General features: G+C 35.0%; 1 pseudogene; it reads left to right on the top strand.

The window, feature by feature from the left end:
* Positions 1-16,496: 16,496 nt before the first annotated feature.
* LOC123245392 lies at positions 16,497-18,380 on the top strand (annotated as a pseudogene).
* Positions 18,381-24,141: the final 5,761 nt, after the last annotated feature.

Raw genomic sequence — 24,141 nt, 5'->3', positions numbered from 1 at the left:
CTTTAATCAGGAAAGAGATAGTGTTCAATATTGGGTCGCCACAAGAGTCAGGTGCTTAAAACCACACAGAGCCAAAAGCTCTGGCACTCTGGCAACAGTGTCTCTGAAAGGATCACCACACTAGATGATTCTCCAAAGAATAATAGAACTTGGGTAACTTATATACTTCTTTGGGAACCAAAGTCAGGGAAATGTGATTGATTGACATGACCATGGCTACAAGGAAATGAGAGGCCCAAACTACACTGACAAGATACCAACAGCTTGGTAAAGAACCTTAGCCAGAGGCTGGAGTACCTGGGAGGGGCCTACTTACAATAGAAACTAAAAGGATGGTCCCCACACTAGTGTAGGTCTTCTTAGGAAGGGATCTAATACAATGGGGGAAACTTCTAAGACTAAAAGGGCAATTAACATTTGATTATGTCTGCTAGCCCCACCTAAACTGGAATTATCAAATACTTTAAGGTCTATTGTTCAGTCTGAAACTGGTGAGTCTTTGCCCTCCCATGGGGTGAATTCTTATGGGATAGGGGCAAATTTGGGGTCTCCAGATTTCAAGTTAACAATGTGTTACTTCTATAATGAATATGTGAGAGAGATAATGTTTAGAGCTAGAAGTTTAATCTCCCAGGCAAGGCAATCTGGATTAAAATCCTGCTTCTAAAACATACCAGCTGTGTGATCCTTAAGCAAGTCATTTAATCTCACAAGAAAATTTTAACTCCATAAAATCACAAATCTGAACAATAAAAAATAATGTAAAACCTATATTATAAGACTCTACAACGTAAAATACATTGATCCATAGAAATGAATTAAATCCAGAAGTTAACTGTATTAACACAGAATTTTAATATACTAATAATGATTGATCTGAAGTCTTCTGAATCTGCCTGAGGGTAATGGAATATGCTTGCTCTAAATACTGTATTTACACTGCTCTTAATTACTTTTACAAAGAGTAATCTGGTCAGATTTGCATAATTCATTAATTCAAAATAGAAACAATTCAACTATTAAGTCAACTAGTTTATACCAGGTAGCTGTGCTAAGCACTCAGGAAGAAACAAAGATGAATAATGTTTTCTTTTTATCATCAAGAATTAAAAAAGGATAGTTTCATTGTTTCTAGTCCCATACCTGACATTAAAAATAATAATTGGTATTTATGCAATGCTTTATCATTTGCCGTTATTATTGGAAATTTCAGAGAAGGAGGAGAGGAGAGGAGAAAAAAGGAAGGATTATAGTAGAGTGGAAGAAAGACAAACAATATTCCCAAAGAATTTATAGTTTATCAAGGAAGTCTTTATAAACTGTACCCATGCCCTGCCACAAATACACAGACTTTATACATAATAATTATAAAATATACAAGACAGTTAAGGATAGATGGCACTAGATAAGACTGTAGGAAGTGGCATTTGAGCTGTCTTGAAAAGAAGTGTAAGATTCCAAGTGAGGTGAAAAGAGAATATATTCTAGGAAATGGGCAGCACCAAAGACAGAGGGAGGTAATGGGGTGCCATGTGTAGGACAGAGAAGACACTTTATTTACAATATAGTATACCAAAATATTTAATGAAGTTAGAAAGGAAAATTGAGGCTGGTTGTAAAGGACTTTAAATACCATATGAGAGAACTAAAAAATTTTATCTTAGAGGCAATAGGAATCCACTGAAGTTCATTTAGTAGAGATATGACAGTTATATTTGTGCTTAAAATAAGTCATTTTGATTGTTATGTGGGGAACAAATAAGAATAGAGAGATATTTTATGTAGGGAGGTCATTTCATTAGTGCCTTAACACAGGAAGATATATTATAATGGAAAAATACAATATGTACATATATGAAATATATGTATATATGCAAAATAAATACAAATAAGGGGAATGGTTACTGTTTTAACCCATGGGAAAATCAGAGAAGGCATAAGTTGTGAGGTAGCACCTGAACAGTGTACCTTGGGAAAAAATATATATTTGAAGGGGTAGAAAATTCCAAAAAGGGTACAATCTTTTGTAAAATAAGTTAGAAGATGAAATGTCAAGAATAGGGGTACAGCTAGTAGCTCAGTATAAGTATAATTAAAAAGTGAATAAGGGAGTATGACATGAAATCAGACATTAAAGGAAGTTGAGACTCTGAAGTGTTTTAGATGCTAGAATTAGGATTTCACATTTTATTTTAGAGGAAATAAAGAGCAAAGATTTTTGATTAGTAAAATAATAGTGTCATAATGCCATTTTAGGAATTTAATAGCTGTGTGGAAGATATCTTAAAAATGAAAGAGAATAAAAGCAGGGGCATCAATTAGGATGCTATTAAAGTAGTTCTAGAGTGATGTCATGAGGGCCTGATCTAGTTCTGTGACTGTGAATATGACAAAGGAAATAGAATGCTATAAATAGCATAGAGGTAGATTTGACAAGCCTTACCAAATGAGTGAATGGGGTAGAGGAATGAAGAGGAAAGAGAGAATGACTACAAGATTGTGAAACTGAGTAACTAGAAAAGACTATCTTAGCTTGAATAGAAATAAGGAATTCCTTCCTTCTATCTTGCAGTCTTCCTCTTCAAGATAGATAAATAAAACATTCCCACACTGATTAAGAAAGATTGCAGCAGCCTGAGGGTGAGTGCCTGAAGAAAAGCAGAAAGCCCAAGATATACCTGACCTACAGCTAAAATCAGTAGTTAACAATTTGGGGAGATTAAGATAGCTCAATATAATTTCCTAAAGAGGAAATTTGTTACAATTGAAGTGTTTTCTCTCCCTCAAAGAGTAGGGAGTATTTCCCTAGATGAAACATTCCCATTCTTGCTATCAAAAGTACCAGGGGTTTTAGTCAGTATGTACCTTTCGGCTGTTATTGACCTGAAATATTAAGAAAAAATCCAAGTAGCCTATGAACTTAGGGGGGAAAGTATATCTTTAGTTTTACTAACCACTTGCCAAAATTTACCATTTCCTTCAAGACTTTAAAATCATTATTCTGAGAAGTCATTTTTAGGCTTCTTTGTAATGAGAAAGTTATCAGTCTCACAAAAATTATTAAGTATCACCCTATTAGAACAAAGAATATGTGACAGATTTTGATGAAACTCAATTTAGGAAGAGAAGTTTCAGATATGTAGGGCTTATCAGTACTCAAGTGTGAGTGTAACTGAGTGGATGGGGATCAAAACATAGCCAAGAAAATCTGGATTCAAATACTGCATCTAATGTTATAGCTTATTCCTGGTTGAACTTTTGTGAAGAATTTGCCCTTGTCCAATTCTCTTTTAATAGAGACAACTGCAATTCTAGCCAAATAAGGAAAGACAATTATTTTGCTTACTAATTCTATAAATAAGAGATACTATAATGTAGCAATGGATCCTTTAATTGTGACCTTCTCTTACAAGAAGACATCATGTGTGGACACAATAATTACTCAAATCACTAAAGCATGTCATGAGAAGATATCACAAGAAGGTCTTGAAATAGGCTGGCCATAAATGATAATGTAATGGACAATGGAATGTAAGGGGTAAAAATAAAAGGGTTGGACTAAATTGATGAGAGTGTGGTCACCAAAAATTATTACTCAATTCCAAATTACTTTTTATGATAGTTTATTTACAAAAAAGGAGAAAGAGTAAAAGTAAGAAAATCGGAGAGAGTAGCTGAACCAGGCAGGGCTTAAGAGGTCCCAGAAAGGGGGCCCAGAGGTAAATTAAACAAAGGTTTTACCCATAAGGCCTACTCCAAGGGGAGGGGCCTCTCCAGAGGCTAGTACCTCCAGAACAAGCCAGGGAAGGGAGTCAGCCTTTTTCAGTCACCCACATGGTAGTTATAAGGGAAAACAGAAAAGCAGTCCAAGATGTAAAGGGCCAGAATGTAAAGGGTAAAAATAAAAGGGCTGGACTAAATTTATAAGAGTGTGGTCAACAGGAATTATTACTCAATTTCAAATTATTTTTATGATAATTTATTTACAGAAGGAGAAAAAGTGAAAGAAAATCAGAGAGAGTAGATATTTACTCCAGCCTAGTCCAAACCAGGCAGGACTTAAGAAGCTCCAGCAAAGGGGGCCCAGATGTTAATTAAACAAAGATTTTAGCTATGAGGCCTACTCCAACATGTGGGGCCTCTCTGGTCGCTAGTGCCTCTAGAACAGTGATTCCAAAAGTAGCTGTTACTGCCACCTGGTGGATACTGTAGCAATCCAGGGAAGAGGTGATGGCCACAGGTACATTTATATTTTCTACTAATTACTATTAAAATTTTAAAAAATTAATTCCCAGGGGACTAAGTAATATTTTTTTTCTGGAAAGGGGGTGGTAGGCCAAAAAAGTTTGGGAACCACTGCTCTAGAATAAGCCAGGGAAGGGAGTCAGCCTTTTTCACTCACCCACATGGTAGTCCTAATAGAAAATAGAAAGCAGTCCAAGGTCCTCAGCCAGACCTCCTCCAGGGTCAGGTTGAAGGCAAAAACAAAAAACAAAAAACACCTCTTCACAGGAAGTTCTTGCCACTTTTAAAGACCATTCCTTTCATTACTTCCTGTGCCTTACTTCTACTTTATGTGGACCAATTATAGCTAAAGCTTTGCTTAGGACTGCCCAGAGGGCAGTCAGTCAATTCTGATTCATCCCCCACTATCACACACAGGGGTCACAGACCTTCCCCACTTAAGGATAAATGGGGTGTATATGCTTCTGGTGATTAAATCTAAAAATGGTCAGGGGAGAGTTAATCCCATCTTCACAATCCCCCCTGAAAGAGCTGTAGAAAAATTCATCAAGGATAATTATATAAAGAAATTAATGATCATAACAGCTATGATCACTGATGAAATTGAAACAGTATTCTATCACAGAAAGAATTCCATTATTAGGAACTATTTTGATGTGCTGTGGAGTATAATCACTAGAGAACTATTCTCAGAGTTAAGCTGAAATCATACCTGTTACACTTATTGACTGTGTGAAACTGGGTATTTCTTTTTGCCTAGGGTAACTCTTTAAAACTTCAAGTCATAAAATAATTACTGATCAGAAATAATAAAGGTAGACCCTTATTCCATTAAAATTATAGGTCCAGACCAATAGGGATCATCAGTATATGGTATGAGAATAGAGGACAGAGGCTTACAATGATCTTTGATTCTTCTTGCTGTATTAATAAATTTTTTTCTCTTTCCTATTAATATTCTTTAAAGGGTGAAATTGATGTTAGTACATAGTACTATTTAATTAAGAAATTTTCCACAGGTTTCTAGGAGGGTTCTTGAGTCAAATGAAGCATGATTCTCCCTACTCCCCCAATATTATACCAGGCGCTTCCTAATATAGATGTCCCTGACATAAGGGTTCAATAAAATAAATTTATTTCAGTTCAAATTCATATTTAAAAAAGATTGTAAATTATTGAAATGCAATATTAATTTTAACTACAATATCAGGACTGGACATATTCAATGACTTTGTTACTATTTCTCTAAATTAAGTCTTATGAACCATTTTGCATATAGGTATGCATATATTGTGTAAACCTCTGTATTTATTTCTCTAAATGGGTATATCATAAAATTTAAAATTAAAAAAAAGGAAGATGGACAGAAAAGAATGACAATTGATGAGGTGATATAGCAAGAAGGAAATCTTAAAAATTATTGATTCCAACCTTCTCATTTTAATATATGATGGAACTAAGTTTGAGGGAGGCTAAATATTTTTCCCAGGGTCATGTTCTAGGTTCTGGAGAAAGTGTTGAACTCAAATCTTCCATATTCTATGTCCAAAGTTACAGGTCAGAGGTGTCAAAGACCAGTGAGCTTCACAGCAATAAAAACATCCCCAGGTGATTCTGAGCCATATTAAATTATGATGAGGAGCTAAGAGATAGAGCCGAAAATAGTGGAGTAAAGACGTGGACTCATCTGATCTCTTCCAAATTTCCTTCCAAAATAACCTTAAAACAATGCCTCAAAATGAAGTCTGGAGCTACAGAACAACAAAAGGTTGGAATGAATCAATTTTCCATCCCAAGATAACTTGCAAAGTTGGAAGTAAAAGTCTATCTCACTAGAGAGTGGAGCACATTTCATCATTGCCCATCCTCACCAACCCCTGCAAGATAGCAGTGGGTCTTGGGGGCATATGCCATACCAATAAAACTACCAAAATTATTTTATAGGCCTTAAACAAAAATAATAAGAAAATTCATTTGGAAGAAAAAAGTTTAATAATGTCAACGGAATAAATAAAAAAATGTGAGGGAAGATAGCCTAGTAATATTAGATTTCGTAAAGATAGAATTAACTCTCCCCTTGTCTATTTTTAACTAATCAAATAAAGAACTTAAAGTATCCCTACTTAACACTAAGAGAGTTCACAAGTCACTTATTAGAGTAAGCTCACACCTTCTAAGGCCACTGTCCCCCACCCTGGACAGTGCTAGGCAAATTGGGAGGCTGTGATTGGTTCCTGTAAAGTGGGGAAACAACAGGAAGTGACATTGAGAAAACTGTTTTAAAAAGGCCAGCTAGAGGACTGATTCATTCTCTCTGTGTTGGTGAGCCAGGCTAGATGAAGATTCTTGAAAGAGGTCACATTGTCCTAGACTCATCCTTGACTTGAGCTTTCTAGGCTGGAGAGGCTTGCTGAGTGAATGACTCAGGCTGAAGGAAGAGGCCAGCGATGTTGGAACTCTAGCTGAAGATACCACAGGGACTTCTGCCTGAGGATGACTGAGAAATCTACATGGAGATCCAGACTTGGGGAAGTCCCTGCAGCAGTAAGCCAGACTTCACCAGAGAAGCACTTGGGGCTAGTAGCCTTGTTAAGACTCTGTCTCTTTCCTACATTCCTCACTCTCACTTTTTCTACCTCGTTGTAAATAAAAACTTCTCACAGTCATTTTGACTTAAGGGATAATATTTTATATGACCACAATACCACTTTTATAACTCTCATATTGAGTCAGACCTAAATTTAGTCTTACAATTTCAAACTGTTTTAAAAAGTTGTTAACTACCAAAAGAATCTACTGACTAAGAAATAGTCTGGTTGATTAGTAGAATAGATTGGGTATACATACATAGTAATAAATTACCAGAGTAATCCAGTACTTGATAAACTAAAAATCCAAGCTTTTGGGACAACAACTATTTGACAAAAATTGCTGAGTAAATTGAAAACCATTTTATCATGAACTAGCTATAGACCATCATCTTATATGATATACCAATATAATGTCAAAATGATTTCATGATTTAGATACAAAAGGTGATACCAAGGTCAATTAGAAGAGGATAGGTACCTGTCAGACCTATGGATAAAGAAAGAATTAAAGACTAAACTAGAGAGAGTATTAAGGGACATAAATGTATAATTCTGACAATACATTTAAAAGGATTTTCACTAAGAAAATCAATGCAGTCAAGATTATAAGGAAAGCAGAAACCTGCGAGGATATTACAGTATTTTTCTGACAAAGGCCTCATTTCTTAAATATATTGAGAAGTGAGTCAAATTTGTAAGAATATGAACCATTCTTCAGTTGATAAATGGTCAAAGGATATGAATAGGCAGTTTTCAAAAGAAGAAATCAAAGCTATCTACATTGATATAAAATATTTTAAAAATGCTCTAAATCACTATTGATTAGAAAAATGCAATTTAAAACTATTCTGATATACCACCTGACACTTCTGAGATTGACTAATATGACAGAAAAGGAAAAGGACAAATGTTTCTGTATTGTGGAAAAATTAGGACACTAATACACTGGAGTTGTGAATTGATCGAACCATTCTGAAGAACAATTTGGAACTATGCTGAAAGAACTATAAAACTTTGTATACTCTTTGACCTAGAAATAACACTATTCAGTCTGTTTCTCAAAGAGATCAAAGAAAAAGGTAAAGGACATATATGTACAAAACATGTATTGAAGCTCATTGTGTAATGATAAGGAATTTGATCTTGAGGGAATGTCCATGAATTGGGAAAATGACTGAACAAGTTTTGGCATATAACTGTGAAGTAGTACTGCTGTGCATGAAGAATCGATGAGCAACTTTTCACACAAATAAAGTTTAGATCTAAACAATTGGAAAAATATTAATTGCTCATAGGTAGGCTGAGTTAATTTATTAAAAATAACAATCCTATCTAAATTAATTTGCTTATTCAACACCATACTGATCAAACTACCAAAAACTATAATACCAAACTTCATCTGGAAGAACAAAAGGTCAAGAATATTAAGGGAATTAATGGGAAAAAAGTGTAGAAGGTGGCCTAGAAGTATCTGATCTTAAACTGTAGTATAAAGCAGTAATCATCAAAGCAATCTGGTAATGGCTAAGAAATGGTGGAAAATGGAATAGACTAGGGGTAAATGATTTCAGCAATCTAGTGTTTGATAAACTCAAAGATCAAAAAGAAGACTCATTTTTTGACAAAAAAATGATGGGGGAAAATGGAAAATAGTATGACAAAAGTTAGATTTAGACCAATATCTTATACTTTATACCAAGATAGGGTCAAAATGGGTATGTAATTTAAACATAAAGAATGCTATTATACATAAATTAGGTTAACATATAATAGTTTACCTGTCAGATCTATGGAGAAGGGAAAAATATACAGCCACAAAGGAGATCAAGGACATTACAGTATGTACAATGAATAATTTTGATTATATTAATTTTAAAAGGTTTTGTACAAATAAAATCAATGCAACCTAGAGTAGAAGGCAAACAACAAACTGAAAAAAAAAACTTTTTAATTTATAACAATATCCTCAGATAAGATTATAATTTATCAAATATATGAGAAATTAAGTCCAATTTATAAGGATCCAAGCCATTCCTCAATTGATAAGTGATCAAATTTTATGAATAGGCAGTTTTCAAATAAAGAGATCAAAGCTACAGAAAATGAAAAAAATATATGTGAAAATTGATTCTAAATCAATCTTGATTAGAGAAATACAAATTAGAACAACTCTGAGGTACCACTTTGTACCTATCATATTGGTCAATATGACAGTATAGGGAAATGATAAATGTTGGGGTTAATGGGGCAAAATTGGGACACTAATGCATTGCTGATGGAGTGGTAAACTGATGCAACCATTCTGGAGAGCATTTGAAATTACGCTTAAATGAATGGCTACAAAAGAATGCATATTTTTTGATCCAGTAATACCCCTAACAGGTCTCCAATCCAAAGAGATTAAAAAAATGGGAAAGAACCCGTTTGTACAAAAATATTTATAGGTATTGTTTTTGTGATGGCTAAGAACTGGAAACTAAATGGATGTCTCTCAATTGGGTGTAAAAGAAAAATAGAAACTATAAAGCATTTAACAAGAGCCAGAGCTCCAAATATCTTACCTTCTTTGAGCCCCAGTCAAAAAGTGACCAACCAGAAGCTCTCTTGGAGGTGGAGCTACCCAGAAATCTACATCCTGCTTACATCAGCAGGAGAGTAGGGTGCTGGGAAATGAAGTCCTGGGAAGAGTAGGGAATGCTGGGGGATGTAGGCTCCAGGGTACAAAATTCCACCTACACATGTGGAATGGCTGAACAAATCGTGGTATATGATGGTGATGGAATATTATTTTTCTATAGGGGATGATAAACAGATGATTTCATATAGAGCTGGAAAAAGCTACCCGAACAGGTAGAACAGCAGAGTGAAATAAGCAGAATTAGGAAAACATTGTACACAGTAACAGCAACAATCAAATGTGACAGATTTTGCTACTAACAGCAGTACAATTTTCCGGGACAATTCTGATTACTTATGAAAAAGAATGCTCTCCATTTACAGGGAAAGGACTGCTGGAGTAATATTTCAGATGAAAACATATTAGTTATCACTTGCTTATTTGAGTATATCTTTTGGGGTTTTGTTTTTTTTAAATTATTCACTTACAAACTGAGTAATATGGGAATATGTTTTGTGTGTTAATACAAATATAATGCAAATTAAGTTGCTTGCCAGCTCTGAGAGAGGGGAGAGAAGAAGAAAAGGAGACAGTTTGGATCATGTAACTTCAAAAAACTTATGTGGAAATTTTTTAAATCATAAAATTAAATTAAAAAAAGAAATGAGCAATATTCTTTCAGAAAACAAACTTAGAAGACTTACACTAACTTATTCCAAACAAAGTGAGTAGAACTCAGGGAACATTATACACAATAACAATATTGTGTGGTTATTAACTATGAATGGCTTACCTATCCATAGCAACAAAATAATCAAAGATAATTCCAGTGGAGTTGTGATGAAAAATATCAAATACTTTCAAAGATAGAAATGATGGGTTCTAAATGTAAATCGATGCATATTTTCTTAACTTTATTTTTCTTTTTGTTTTTTTTTGTTTCTGCTTTGTTTTTTTTTCTGTTTTCTTTTGCAACATGGCTAATATGAAAATATCTTTTGAATTACTGTACATACATTTGTTGCCCTCTCGAGAATGTTGGATGGGAGGAAGAGAATTCTGAACTCAAAACTTAAAAGAAAGTAAAAATTAATTTCACATAAATAGAAAAAATAAAATATAAAAATTAAAAATATATAATTAAAGAATATTTAACAAAATTAATAAAATGCAGAATAACATGTTTCACTTTAAAATGAAAACAATGTAGTTCATATGGATACTTATGTAGAATTGCTGATCCCCTTTTTTAAGTGTGACACCACTGATATACAATACCTTGCCTCACAATACAAAAATGGCCAATTATATTTCATGCATGGATAAGGTGCTTTAAGTAAATATTCTGCAAATTTCCATTAATGAATCATATTTGGGCATCTCAGACAAAATTTATCTTCTCTTATGTCAAATCCTAAGTAAGAACATTAGAATTGTATATACACAATGAGATTTTAGAATGATTCTAGAGACTTTCCTGACTATTTTCACTTTGGATTTTGTATGTATAAGCAGAAATTCCAATAGATGGATAGAAAGATAGATGGATGGATGAAGATGTGTGTATGTATCTACATATGTGTGTATCTGTAAATAATATATGTATTTATTTTTTATCTAGTCAACCTATTATCTGATGAGATTTGATTCAAGAATTATTTTTTTCAGATTGCCATCAAGTAGAAGATATTCCCTTAGCTCCTGAGAATGGTCTCTATTTTGTTGTGACTGCAAATTATACACAATCTCCAAAGCTAAAAAAAGTTGAATGTTATTCATATATATGTTAGGGAAGCTGACTTTCTGTCTCATTTTCCTCTCCCATAAAATGAGATCAAGTGCCATTAGGACTCTTTTCCTCAGTAAATAAACATGTATTTGTTAAGCATTTACTATGTCAGACACTACCAGATAATAGTGATACAGAAACATAAAGGAAACAGTTACTGCCATAACCTTATACTTATTTATATGTTAATATGTTCCAATTTACTGAGTGGAAAAATCTTTAATATCAGTCTGTTTTTTGCCTCCAAAACACAAGTTTCTATTATTCATATTTGATTAATCTGCAAATATTCCTGACATTATCTTCTTAAAATTCTTTTATCACTGCTCTTAGTACAATGAGTATTGAAGAGGTAAAATACAAATACAGTGGTTATAATATTATTGCAATAAAAAATCATTGTTTTTAGAAGTACAAAGGTATTTTTAACGTTATGCTTTCTATTCTTCACTTTCAAATACAAATATTCTCAGCATAATCTCTCTTAATTAGTTCATCTTAAACTCTGTTAAGGTTTTTTTCCCTTTCCTTCTCATTCTCTTCTAGCTGTATCTATAATTGTTGTGCATCCTTTGTTTCCAAGAGGACCAATGATATCACTGGGTGATGTCTTACCTTGGGTATGAACTGAGTTTAAGGGACACAATATCTAGTATTATATATTATGTTAGTTATAATATAAATTATCTATTGAAAATAAGCATGTACCATAACCCATAATTATCTTTGAATGCCATATTTTTCAATTTATCCATTAGATAAAATGTTTATGTGGCTTAGCAAGTTTCTAGATTCTCTCAGTCTTCTTGTTGTGGCAATTTTTTACGACAGTTAAAATTACATATAATTTTTATTATGTATAATAATATATATGTAATTGTTTGTAGACATGTTATATATAACTATGTTTTAATAGCATAACATTTATAATGTTTTAATGATACAATAGATGAAAGCAATAACCATACATACATAAATATATACCCATAACAAACCTTTGTATGGCTATATAAACAAATCATGCATCACTTATCACCAACCTTATATTTCCATGGTTCAATTATCTCAAAATATTTCTCCTAGTTACTAAAAATACAAAGATTTTATTCAAATTATTATCTATGATATTATAGTTAAAATATTATGACTTTAGTCAATAATGAGAATGAAAATTAATTACAGCGAAAATCCTGATTTTATTACCACTTTGTCTGAAAATGTGGGTAAATGAGTTACTGGATTATAGGATTGAAAGGAATAAACTGCACTGGTCTCTCATTGATTCCACTCCTACTATCTGCATCTCTGATTTCAATCAGTCAAGAAAGCAAACAATTAAATCCACCACACACATACAAATACTACAATCCTGATGCATATTTTCATTAAAAGTACATAATAAAATGGCATCTAGAACCAAATTAAATTAGATGTTTTAATGATTGTGTACCTCAGAAAGAATATGTACAATGGTTTACTACTGGTTAATGCATTTAGAAATTGATAGAAATGGTTATGTCAGATATAGTTATTAGGGTAGGGAAAAGCAGAATTTCAGTATGAAAACCTTTTATTTATTCAAAAGTTTCCTGAATTAACCTCTGTAGAATAAATCTCTGAAAGTCTCATATAAGACATGACAAATGGAATGCAGAGAGTTTTCCTCATAACAACAAGGCACTGTGAGTGGTACTAGTATTATTACATCCATTTTTAAAAAAATTTATAAAACTAAAGGTCATAGAGTTTATGTAACTAGACCAAGGTAAGCTGATTTGTGACAGATTAAGTAAATTCTTGAATTCAGAATTCCTAGAATTCTCACATCTGTGTCTTTTCCACTATATCATATTTTAATTAACCAGTTAGGCCAGAAGAATTCAAAAACAACAAATATTTATGCTGAACAGTTTCTAGAATAACTATCCTTCCCTACATTCTCAATTAGTCTATGTTTTCCTATACTTCCTTGTGTTCATCACTATTTCTTAGAGTAGTAATAGCCTGTTAGTTTAGCCAATAATTTTCAGATACATGGTTGAGTGAGTATAGCACTGTGTCTGTAATCTGGAAGGCCTGAATTCAAATTGGATCCTAGTCACTTACTATCTGTGCTATCCTGGGTAGGTAATTTAACTTAACTGCCTCAATTTATTCAACTGTAAAATGACAGTACCTACCTCCCAGGGGTAATCATAGTATCCCCTAGAGTCATTGCAAAGATAAAATTAGATAATATTTTTAAGCCTTAGCACAGTGACTGACACTTAATTGATGTGAAAGCAGTCTGAGCATCCACTTAGTTTATACTTTTTTTTTCTTACTATAAAATAGTTCTATTACAATTATTTATGTCTATGCCAAACTTTTTTTTAAAATCATCACCATGTTGGCAGTTTAGAAGCAGCAGAAGCTAAAACCTCTGTGACTTTCCTTCCATTCCAAACTTTAATAAACTCTTCCAAAAAAAGACAGAAATCTAAACCCACAAGATGGAGCTACAGTATTCTCCTGCTGAATATGATTTGAAAGGTGGCAGATAGAGTCGATTTCCACACTATAAGGGAGAGACAGGACACCCCTCCCTCACCTACTGCACTGAGACCTGCAATAAGACTCAGGCCAAGTGTGGGATTCCAGGGCGAATGCTGTAGCCATGGCAATGTACCTCAGTACCACCTTGTGAAGCTCAGGGATCTCACAATAGCTGACAGGGAGGAAGAGAGAGGACTAACTGGTTGGGCACTCTTGACCTCTGCATTGGCTGGTAAAGATCTGGCCTCAGGGCAGATTAGCTTAGCAGGTCAGCTCAGCCCATCCAATCTAGTATACCAGTAGAACAGAGAGAAAAACTAAGATACCCTTCAGGGCAGAGCAGTTCAAATTCACAGATTCAGTAAACAAACAGAGGAGCAAGTGTACAATCCACAATGAGGGGAAAAATATGAATAAACAACAAAAGAGAAAGAAGGAAGTTATAATTGAAAGTTACTATGAAGATAAAGAACAAATAGAACCAACAGAAGAGGACCCAATCCAATGCACATCAAGAAAAACCTCAAAAAATCCGGGGAATTGGACAAAAAGCTCAAAAAGAATTTAAAAATCAAATAAGACAGGTTAAAGAAAATTTGGGAAAAAGAGAATAACAACTTAAAAAAACAAAATAGGTCATCTGGAAACAGAGGCACATGAACTAAAACAAGAAAATAATGTTTTTAAAACCAGAATTGACCAAATGGAAAATGAGGCAAAAAAAATATTAAAAGATGAAAAGAATGTTTTGAAAAGAAGAATAGATTTAAAGGAAAAAGAGTATCAAAAGGTCATGGAAGAAATTCAGTCTTTAAAAATTAGAATTGGTCAATTAGAAGCTAATGACTTCAGGAGACATCAAGAAACTACAAAACAAAATCAAAAGAATGAAAAATACTAGAAAATATAAACTACTTCATAAAATAACAATTGACCTGGAAAATAGATCCAGGAGAGACAATTTAAGAATTATTGGACTACCTGAAAGTCATGAACAAATAAACATAGACATCATATTACAGAAAATTAACTGAGAAAATTGCCTTGATATCCTTGAACAAGAGGGTAAAATAGGGATTGAAAGAATCCACAGATCACCTCCTACATAAAATACCCAAATGACAACTCCCAGGGACATTATAGCCAGGTTCAAGAGCTGCCAGGCTAAGGAGAAAATACTACATGCAATTAGAAAGAAACAATTCAGATATCATGGAGCCCCAGTCAGGATCACATAGGACATGGCAATCTCCACATTGAAGGACCAGAAGGTATGGAATATGATATTGTGTAAGACAAGGGAACTCGGTCTATAACCAAGAATCAAACATACAGCAAAACTGACTATTTTTTTCAGGAGAAAGTATGATCATTAAATAAAATAGAAGATTTTCAGGGGCAGCTCCTTGTCTCAGTGGATTGAGAGTCAGGCCTAGGGACAGAAAGTCCTAGTTTCAAATCAGAACTCAGATACTTCCTAGCTATGGGACTCTGGGCAAGTCACTTAACCCTCACTGCCTTATCCCTTATCACTCTTCTGTATGGACCCAATACACAGTACTGATTCTAAGGTGGAAGGAAGGGTTTTTTAATTAAAATTGAAAATTTTCAAGCATTCCTAAAGAAAAGACCAGACTTAAACAGAAAATTTGAGGCCCAAATACAAAATCCAAGAGAAGCATAAAAAGGTAAATAAGAAAGGAAAAAAAAAATTAAGGGCTTAAATAAGGTCAAATGGCTTATATTGCTATATGGAAAGATGATATCTATAATTCTGAAAATTGTTATTGTCATAGGAGTTAGAAGAAGTATACATAGCCACTGCACTAGGCTGGGCTGGGCTGGGGCAGCTGCTGGGGGGCCAATATGCCCTTTAAACGGTATTACTCCCAGGGTTATAAATGGAGCATGGTGGCTTCCTGCCTGTCTCTCTCCGCTCCTCCCCTTTGGATCAGTGCTTCCTGGCCTCCCACCACCAAAAAACAAAAACAACCTAAAAACTAAAAAAACCTCAAGCTCCAAGTGAATATCGAAGAATGGAGGCGAGGAGAGACCCTCTACTGGTTGGGGGCTTTCCTTGAGATCTCCCAGAGCCGAGAGAGGAGACCTTTGCCTGCCCCACCTACCTGCCTGCATGGCTGGCCCTGGTGTGTCTGTCTTCTGTCTCCCTGTTTGATAATGCTTGTCAGTCCAGTCTCTCACATGTCTGCCCCCTCCCTGGGTGTTCTCCCCTCTCGGCTGGTCCCTCACGTGTCCCGCCTCCACCTCCGTGTCCCTTGTTCCTGTCCCGGGCTCCCACGTGTCCTTGAACCATGTGACAGGCACCTCCCCCACTCCTTGTGCTTTCGCTCCCCATTTCCTCAGCTGCTGCGCTCCCCCACATGGCTTCTCCTTGCTTGCCACTGGGGATGCTTCTTCCTGGCCGGCTTCCCCTGCTGTTCCAGGTGGGGAAGGCGACAACTGCCATTGCCTGCCTGCGGAGCCTTGTTGAAGGTGAGTGTAGAGCTGGGAAGAGCCAGGGGGCAGCCTGAGGACATCATCTCCACGTTTTCTTGAGGCTCCGCAACCTTCCCCTGGCTGGCTCAGACTTCACTTTCCCCTTGCTTGTGGCTATATTTTGTCCTTCGCCAAAATTGCAAAAGTCCTTCTTTTTTTCTCCTTGTTTTGGTTCCAGAAATTGTTCCTCCTGGTGGGGCTTGGGATATTGAGGGGTGGAGAGATGAACACTGCTGCCATCAGTTACATCATGGCCTCCCAATGTCAGTGACTTGCACTCAGATGTCACCAAAGCCACTGATGTACAAAAACTTCAGCCCTGCTGGACCTGTCTGCAGAGACATGATTACTAGGTACCCCCTGGGATATGTGGAATATGCCTATGCCAACTTTCAGCAACTAGCTGATGCTGAACAGTACCCTGGAACTTTGATGTAATTAAAGACAAACCAATCCCTATGGTGTGGTCTCAACAGAATCCCTCATTGAGGAAATCAGGAGTTGGGAATGTTTTCATTAAAAACCTGGATAAGTCCATGGACTTCTTCACTTTATGATACCTTTTCAGCATGTGGGAACATCTTGTCCTGCAAGGTGATGTGTGATGAAAATGGTTCTAAAGTCTACACATTTGTGCACTTTGAGACCCAGGATGCTGCAGATAGGGCCATCCAGAAGATGAACAGCCTGCTTCTCAACTACTGAAGAGTGTGAGTGTCACAGCCAGAAGCAACAATCATCTCATGAGCCCTGGTGCATCTCAATATTAATAGGGACACACAAGGCTGCTAGTTCTCTTGGCTCAAACAGTGGCCTCCTATCTCTCCACTACAGGGCTGGTTTGTTGGTAGATTCAAGTCAAGAAAAAAAAAAAAGCAGAGCTGGGAACCAAAGCTAAGGAATTAGCCAATGTGAACATCAAAGACTTTGGTGATGATACGGATGATGGGAGACTGAAGGAGCTTTTCAGCAAATATGGTAAAACTCTTGAGTATCCAAGAGATGACTTATCCAAATGGAAAATTCAAAATTTGTGAGTTTTGAGAAACATGAAGATACCAATAAAGCAATTGAAGAAATGAATGGAAAAGACATCAATGGAAAAATGGTATTTGTAGGCTGGGCACAGAAAAAAGTTGAAAGTTGAAAGCCAGGCTGAATTAAAACTGAAATTCAAGCAGCTAAAACAGGAGAAAATTAGCCGCCACTAGTGAGTGAATCTCTATTGGATGACACTATTGATGATGAAAAATTAAGGAAGGAATTTTCTCCTTTTGGATCAAATGCCAAGGTGATGCTTGAGGATGAGAGAAATAAAGGCTTTTGCTTTGTCTGCTTCTCTTTACCTGATGAGGTGACCAAAGCAATAACAGAAATGAATGGGCACATTGTGGGCTGAAAGCCTCTGTATGTTGCATTTGCACAGAGGAAAGAAGAAAGTAAACCCCACCTAACCAATTGCCAACATTATCATAAACCAGTTTTAGTCAACTCCTGGGGGATATTTCATGCCAGCAGTGCCCCAGGCTCAAAATAGACGTTTCTTATTATGCTCCCAAACAAATAGCCCAGATGAGACCCAATCTCAGATGGTAATAAGGTGGAAGACCTCAAGGCTTCCAAGGAGTACCAAATACCATTCATCAATCTGGAACAGGCCCAGTTCTTCAACAACCTGACTCCAGCCAGTAATACCCAGGCTTCTGGAGAGCTCCCTATTACATCTCAGAGAGTGGGGGTGCCCACTGCTGTGCAAAAATTATCTCCTAGATCCTCTGTACCTAGACCCTTGTATCTTGACTCATCCACCATTCAGCCTTTGCAGACACCTCCCTTGACTGCTTCCATGCTGGCTGTTGCTCTTTCCTAGGAACAGAAGCAGATGCTAGGAGAGCTTTTGTTCCCATTGATACAAACCATGCACAGTAATTTAGCAGGGAAGATTACAAGTATGCTGCTAGAGATAGATAATTCAGAACTGCTGCACATGCTGGAGTCTGCAGAATCCTTCCATTTAAAGGTGGAGGAAGCTGTAGCAGTATTACAGGTTCATTGTGCCTAGAAGAAAGCTGCTTAAAAGGTGGCTGTGGTTGCTGCTACCTCTTAGACGAGAAAAACTGGATACTCTGAAGATTTACAACCCTTTCATTGATATTCACTGAACATGTGGAGACTTCTTCACTGTACTATAGACTGGACAATAGATGGCAGAAGAATCTGCTGCCATCCTGTGTGGTTTTTTTTTCCCCCTTTGGGAATAATCAATTTGAAAGGTCAATTCTTCAAAAACCTAAAGAGTTTTTCAGTGGTCAAATTTCACAGGTTTCTTGTGTGTAGCCTGGACCCTGTTAACCTTTAATTTAATTTAATTTAATTTAATTTTTCTCTTCTAAAAAAGCTTTTCTGACAGTATTTTGTTTTGGTTTTGTCAGGAATTGGTTTTATTTGAAATATCTAATTTGCAGAGTCTGGAAAAGTGTTTTTCAATAAAGAAGTAAAACTTTCAAAAAAAAGTACACATAGAAGGGATAGTAGTAAGCTGTTTAGGATTATATGTCAAAAACATAAAACTAGGAGTAAAAACAGAAGTAAAATGGGGTAAAATATATCACATAAAGAAGCACAGGGGGTGGCGGGGCAGGGAGGAGATAGGGAGAGAAGACCAATATAATGGAAGGGAGGAAGTGGTTGGTGACAGGTAATACTTAAAACATACTCTCATTGGAATTGGCTCAGAGAGAAAGGAACAGCTAGATTCATTGAGTATAGAATTGTATCTTACCCTATAGAGAAATAGAAGGGGAATAAGAAACAGGGTGGGGTGGAGGAGAGTAATACAAGAAACAGAGAGGTTGGAGGGGCAACCAAAGGCCCTATAGTAAGAAGGGAATAAGAAGGGAGGTAGTGGTAAAGGGAGTAATATAAGGGAGGGGAAAAGGGGGAGACTGACTAAAAGAAAAACACTGAATGGAAGGGGAAAAATGAAAGGAAAAAGGTCAAAATTAAAGAAGGAAGTCAAAATGGAGGAAGACAGACATCTGGTAATCATAACTATGAATATAAATGGGATGAACTCACCCATAAAATGGAAGTGGATAGCAGAGTGGATTAGAAACTATAATCCTTCTATATGTTGTATACAAGAAATACTTGGGGGCAGCTGGGTGGCTCAATGGATTGAGACCTAGGCCTAGAGAGAGGAAGTTCTAGGTTCAAATCTGGCCTTAGACACTTCCTAGCTGTGTGACCCTGGGCAAGTCACTTAACCTCTATTGCCTAGTCCTTATCACTCTTATGCCTTGATTCTAAGATGGAAGGTGTGGGTAAAAAAAAGAAACACATTTGAGGTAGGTAGATAAACAAAAGGAAAAGGTAAGAGGCTTGAAAAAAATAACAAAACAACAAACTTTAATTGCTCATGTGTAAGACAAGCCAATATAATGAAAATTACAATCCTACCTAAATGAATTTACTTGTTCAATACCATACCTAACAAAATGCCAAAAACCCTTTCATTTATAGAATTAGAAAAAAATTATAACAGAGGTCATTTGGAAGAACAAAAGATCAAGAATATCAAGGGAACTAATGAAAACAAAAATTGAAGAATAGTGACTTAGCATTAACAAATCTTTAACTGTACTATAAAACAGTGATCATCAAAACAATATGGTACTGGCTAAGAGATAGAAAGGTAGATCAATGGGATTGCTTGGAGAAAATAACCTCAGCAAGATAGTGTACCATAAACCCAAAGATCCCAGCTTTGTGGACAAGAACCCACTATTTGACAAAAACTCCTAGGGAAATTGGAAAATATTTTGGGAAAAATTAGATTTAGATCAACATCTTATATACTATACCAAGACAAATTCAAAGTGGGTAAATTCCTTAAATATAAAGAGGGAAATTATAAGTAAATTTAGATAAACACAGAATAGTATATCTTCCAGATCTATGGAAAAGGAAAGAATTTAAGACCAAGCAAGAGATAGAGCACATTACAAGATATAAAATGAACAATTTTGATTATATAAAATTAAAAAGTTTCTCTACAAACAAAAGCAATGTAACCAAAATTAGAAGGGAGGCAAAAAATGGGAAAAAATTGTATTATACTGGCAAAAGTCTAATTTCCCAAATATACAAATATCTAAGTAAAACTTATAAGAAATCAAATCATTCCACAACTGGCAAATGGTCAAGGGATATGAATAGGCAGTTTTCAAATGAAGAAATAAAAGCTATCAATAACAATATGAAAAAATGTTCTAAAATCCCTGATTAGAGAATGCAGATCAAAACAACTCTGAGGTACCACCTCACACCTAGCAGATTAGCCAATATGACAGCAAAGGAAAATAAAAAATATTGGAGGGGATGTGGTAAATTTGGGATCCTAATTGGTGGACTTGTGAATTGATCCAACCATTCTGGAGGGCAATTTGGAATTATGCCCAAAGGCCTCTAAAAGACTGCCTGCCTTTTGATCCAGTCATATCACTGTTTGGTTTATCTCCCAAAGAGATAATAAGGAAAAAGACTTGTTCAAAAATATTTAGAAACACAGAAGAAAAACATTTGCTTAATCACAAGGTTTGATGGGGACATGACTGGGGATATAGACTCTAAATGATCACTCTATTGTAAAAATTGATAATGTGGAAATAGGTTTTGAACAATGGATAAAACCCAGTGGAATTGCTTGTTGGCTAAGGGAGAGAGAAAGGAGGAGGCAAGGGAAAGAACATTAATCATGTAACCATGGAAAGCTTTTCAAAACCTAATTAATTAATTAATTTTTTTTAAAAGGAAAGGAAAGAAAAAACCCAATGCAACCAAAATTAGAAGGGAAGCAAAAAAATGGGGAAACATTTTATTATAAAATTCTGTGACAAAAATCTAATTTCTCAAATATACAAAGAACTAAGTCAAATTTATAAGAGATAAATCATTTCCCAATTGACAAATGTTCAAGGGATATGAATAGGCAGTTTTCAGATGAAGAAATAAAAATTACCAACAACAATGCAAAAAAAATACTAAAATCCTATCAGAGAAATGGAGGTCAAAACAACTATGAGGTACCACCTTACATCTAGCATAGTGACCCATATAACAGGAAAAGGAAATAATAAATTTGGGTGTGGGGATATGGCAAAGTTAGGACACTAATGCATTGCTGGTGGAGCTGTGAATTAATCCAACCATTTTTAAGGCAATTTGGAATCATGCCCAAAGCTTTGACTTTAAAAGAATGCATGCCCTTCGATCTAGTAATACCATTACTGTGTTTTTATGCCAAAGAGAGAAAAAAAAACACTGGGCAAGGCCCTATTTTCAGAAAAATATTTATTGCTGTGCTCTTTATGGTAGCAAAAAATTGGAAAATGAGGGGATGTCTCTCAATTGGGGAATGACTGAAGAAATTGTGGTATATGATCTTGACGGAATACTATTGGGCTGTAAGGAATGATGAATCGATGTATTTAAATAAGAACTGGAAAGACCTATATGAACTGAATTGGAGTGAAATAAAGCAGAACCAGGAGAACATTATACATAAAATCTGTAAGTGTGGGAAGATCAAATCTAATTGACTTTGCTACTAAATAAAATGTAGTGATCCAGGACAATTCTGAAGAATTTATGAGAAAGAATGATATCCACCACTAGAGAATTTTCATCACCCATTTTGGCATAGTTCCAGATTGCTCTCCAGAATGTTTGCATCAGTTTGCAACTTAAATAACTATGTATTAATGTCTCATTTTCCATATCCACTCCAACATTCATAATTTTACTTTTTTTATATTAGCTTGATGAGAATATAATATCTCAGAATTGTTTAACTTACATTTCTCTAATTAATAATGATTAGGTGCATTTTTTCATATAATTAAAGATATTTTTAATTTCTTCATGTGAGACTTACCTATTCACATGCTTAGACAATTCCTCAATTGGAAAATTCTTTGTATTCTGTTAAATTTGACTCAGTTCTCAATACATTTGAGAAATGAAGCCTTTGTCAGAGAGTTATTATAAGGATTTTTTCCTAGCTTATTGTAAGAGATTTATATACATAACTGAGTATGGATGTTAATTCACCTTGTGCCGATTCCAATGAGAATTCAGTTTAACCATTGCCTTATACTGCCATATATATCTTCCCTTTTACTGTGATGATTCTCATATGCTTTCTCTTGTGAGATAAATTGCCCTCAAGTTAGTTTATTTTAAAGTTGTATAAAGGAAGACTTTGGGATATTTATGTATTGCTGCCAGTATTCCACTGTCTTGGCTCTTTGTCAAAATGCATCAATAGGTCAACAACTTTATTTCATAAAACTGTTGGTGAAGGTACAACATTATGGATTTCCCAAGCAGAATCTAGGATGGAATTCAACAATATATGCCTTTTTAGAAGAAAAATAAAAGTATAGCAATTGGATAAACTAAGGTAGCTTAAGACTTTTTACTTTGTTTCCTCATTTTAGTTTGGTTTTAAAAGTTCCTCAACAATAGCACATGTTATCCTTGGTCAGGAAAATTCATCTGCTAGGTTCAGAAGATTATTTAGAAGTTATAAATGGATATTTCTCATTTTTTACTGGGACCCCAAAATGTTAAATAATGTCAGATTTTCTGAGGTCATCAATATTTATTTATCAGTAGTGACAAACGATCTGCCTTTTTAAGTGTTTTGAATCAATTCCTTCCTAAGGGGCATTTATGATTACAAAATCTACACATTTGTTAGCCAGAAAGGGAATTTTATAATATAGCTTCTATGCAAAGGAGGAATTTCACTGTAAGGCTTACAGGAATATGAGCTGATCAATATAATTTTGAGGAACATATGGTGAATGCTTCTTCAATGACAATAAGCCTTTTTGAGAAATAATAAGGAAGAGTCTTTTAATTTTATTGATTATTGGTATATCAAAACTGGAGGTGTCTTACTTCTTATTGACCAGGGTCATTTGAATACTGTTACACATCCTACATAATCATTGAGCATATTTCTCAGTAAATTTCTTCAAATTTTACCACTTCAGGACTATACTATAAATGAACAATCAAGATGTTCTGATGACAAGTGACATGGAATCTTTGGCAATTCAGATGAATTTTTAATGAAAAGCTATCTCAATGTGACCTTTCTCCTTTCAAAATATATATATATAATTCCTTACTGAACCTACAAGCAGAGCTCTAGTATAGTCCTCTGTAGACTGAGGAGTTTTGGCATATCTGAACTGATCTTCTAGAGTACATGTTTGCTCTGTTTGGCTGACCTTATTTTCAATAACTTTCTGCCTGAATGTCATGAACAGAATTTATATTAGAAATTGTCCTTACAAATATTATGTGGAATCTGCTGATTTAATCTCACTGGTTCTACCTACTATAGGGCATTTTAAATGTCAGATTTGGTTTAGTCAAGAGTTGCCATTTGGTAACACATTATTAATTCTACATAAAAGATATGATCCTATAATATGTCACAATATAAATTCATCAAATTATTATTTTAGGTTAGCTGGTATTAGATTTGCGATATACAATGTAATGTCTTCCTCATCCTATTTCTATTTGTGAAATGCAAGTATATGAGCAATGACTAGTGGTAAGTATGAAAAGTATACTTTCAGTAATTTTAGAGTCTTATATATCTAAGTGTTATATGAAGCAGAAAAGAAGAACCTTTACTAGACTGAAAATTTGGGTCTTATAAACCTCCAGGAACACATAGAGAAAAAGGTTTTGAAAAAGGTTTTTTTAATTTTGTTTGAAAGGAAATTTTCTCTATATAGAATCAGGAAACGTCTATCAAACTCTCAGGCTAAGAAGGTCTGATATCT

Source organism: Gracilinanus agilis, chromosome 4 (genome assembly GCF_016433145.1).
Source record: "Gracilinanus agilis isolate LMUSP501 chromosome 4, AgileGrace, whole genome shotgun sequence".
Lineage (NCBI taxonomy): Eukaryota > Metazoa > Chordata > Mammalia > Didelphimorphia > Didelphidae > Gracilinanus > Gracilinanus agilis.
The sequence above is the reverse complement of the archived record's forward strand: the minus strand, read 5'-3'. Positions and strand labels throughout refer to the sequence as shown.